The sequence below is a fragment of the Arachis hypogaea genome, chromosome 9, assembly GCF_003086295.3.
Source record: "Arachis hypogaea cultivar Tifrunner chromosome 9, arahy.Tifrunner.gnm2.J5K5, whole genome shotgun sequence".
NCBI lineage: Eukaryota > Viridiplantae > Streptophyta > Magnoliopsida > Fabales > Fabaceae > Arachis > Arachis hypogaea.
The window spans coordinates 78,877,759-78,880,399 of NC_092044.1; the positions used below are offsets into that span (position 1 = coordinate 78,877,759).

General features: G+C 41.9%; 1 non-coding gene across 1 annotated transcript; it reads right to left on the bottom strand.

Annotated features, from left to right (window-relative positions):
* Positions 1-1,178: 1,178 nt before the first annotated feature.
* On the bottom strand, positions 1,179-1,282 carry LOC112713954 (small nucleolar RNA R71). The gene has a single exon (XR_003158914.1). It is a non-coding gene; the product is annotated as a small nucleolar RNA R71 (small nucleolar RNA).
* Positions 1,283-2,641: the final 1,359 nt, after the last annotated feature.

Here is a 2,641-nt window from a genome sequence, read left to right on the forward strand (position 1 = left end):
AAATTCATGCAATCACCCCGATCCCTTTTTAATTTCAGCAATTTAGCTTCTCGCTCTTTAATTCATGCAATTTAAGATTCCGCAATTTCAATTTCTTGCCATTTACGTTTCCCGCCAATTTTACATTCCGCAATTCTCATCTAAATCTTGATTCCGCTCAACTAGAACACACTTCTAATCCAAATTGCTCACTCAACCAATCCTTGTGGGATTCGACCTCACTCTATTGTGAGTTTTTACTTGACGATAACCGGTGCACTTGCCGGAAGGAATTTTTGCCGATCGTGCAATTTCCTAAAATCGTAGCATCAAGTTTATGGCGCCGTTGCCGGGGATTGGTTTTCGATTGACAATTCTCAAATTGGAAGTTAACTAGATTGAACATTTTTCTTGTTTTGTTAATTCAGTTCAAGTTACTTGTTGAATTTTAATTTCTGCACTCTGTTACTTGCTTTCTTTCTTTATGCCTTTAAATTCAAGCAACTAACTCACTGACTCACTAACTATTTGAATTAATTCCTCAACTGCTCTAACCATACTCTTCCATTAACCAAGAGTATTTCACTTGTTTGTTGCCTGTGCTGTGTTCTTGTATGACAGGTAGGAGAGGAGAGACATCAACTCCTCCATATACCGAACCAGAGAGGACCCTTCATAAACTTAGAAGGGAAGCAAGAGGGAAGAGAGTACTGGGAGAAGAAGAATCTGAAGGAGAATCTGAGGACAATTTTGAGGAAGCTCTAGATCTCAACATGGATAGAGAAGTTCACAACCATGAGAGAGCTGATGGAAACAATGCCATTCCCGAGAGGAGGGTTCTTGGTTCATACATAAACCCAACCTCTGGGAATTGTGGTAGCAGCATTCAGAAACCACCCATTCAGGCCAACAATTTTGAACTCAAACCACAGCTAATATCACTGGTGGAGAATCATTGTTCATTTGGTGGGAGTGCTAATGAAGATCCAAACCAACATCTCACAAAATTCCTGAGAATTTGCGATACTGTGAAGTCCAATGGAGTCCAGGAAGATGCCTATAAACTGCTCTTGTTCCCATTTTCACTTAGGGACAAGGCAGCTAAGTGGCTGGAATCATTCCCAAGGGGGAGCCTAATAACCTGGGATGAGGTGGAAAGCAAGTTTTTGGCACGTTTCTACCCCCCACAAAAGGTCAATAGGCTTCGATCTGAGGTTCAGACTTTTAGACAACAAGATGGTGAAACTCTCTACGAGGCATGGGAGAGGTTCAAGGATTTGACAAGGAAATGCCCACCAGACATGTTCCATGACTGGGTGCAATTGCATATTTTCTATGATGGACTTTCTTATGAATCAAGGAAGGCTGTAGACCATTCATCAGGAGGTTCATTGAACAGGAAAAAGACTGTGGAAGAAGCCATTGAAGTGATTGAGACAGTGGCTGAGAATGAGTACTACTATGCTTCAGAGAGACACAACACTAAGGGAGTCATGGAGCTGAACCATGTTGATACAATTCTAGCCCAAAACAAGGTGTTTGCCAAGCAACTAGCAGAGCTCACCAGGAAATTAGAAACAAATCAAGTGGCTGCAATACACACACAAGATCAAGAGGAAGTAAGCACTGAAGGAGGTGATTGGGAAGAGGCCAACTATGTGGGAAATCAACAAAGGCAACCATATGATCCACATTTCAACACTTACAACCCAGGCTGGAAAAACCACCCAAACTTTGGGTGGGGAAACCAGCAAACCCAACCACAAAACCACAAACCTTACAACCCCAACCAACATAACAATTCCACATACCAAAACTCCAACCAAAGATCATACCAAGCCACACAAAACACTTACTCCCAACCACCATATCATGGCCAAAATAATCAACCTGCCCAACCTAATCCGAACCAACAATTTCAAGATCAATTAAACAGGATAGAAGGAATGCTTGCAAACATGGGTCAGGACATAAGTGAGTTGAAAAGCTTTAGGGATGATGTGAGATCTACCTTAAGGAACCATGGTGAAAAACTCAAGAGGATGGAGTCTCGAGTAGGAGAGCTATCTCAACAGGCCCCCAAGTCAACTGCAGTGTTCCCTAGTGACACAGAAAAGAATCCTAAAGGGGAACAAAAGGGAGTGAGATGGGAAGAATGCAAGGCCATCACCATATTGAAGGAAGTCTCAGAAGAAGAAGGAATCAGACCCTCAGAACAGGAGCCAGAAATCTTGAAGGAAGGCATGGAAGAAGCTAAGCAGGAAAGTGAAACTGAGCAAGCCAAGGAACTGCAAAATAAAGGCATGCTGGAAACATACCAACCAAAAGCACCATTTCCTCAGAGGTTAGGAAGAGGTGAAAAAGGGAAAACATATTCAAGGTTTTTAGAGACATTTAAGTCTCTCCATATCAATATTCCCTTTCTTGAGATTCTCCAGCAGATGCCTACACATATCAAGTATTTGAAGGAATTGCTGAGCAAGAAAAGAGTTTTGAAGGGAGGACAAATTGTAATAATGAACAAAGAATGCAGTGCCCTCATCAAGAAGGACATAGTCTCTAAGAAAACAGACCCAGGAAGTTTTCATATCCCCTGCATCATAGGGGAAACAAAAATTGACAGAGGATTCTGTGATCTAGGAGCTAGCATAAATGTGATGCC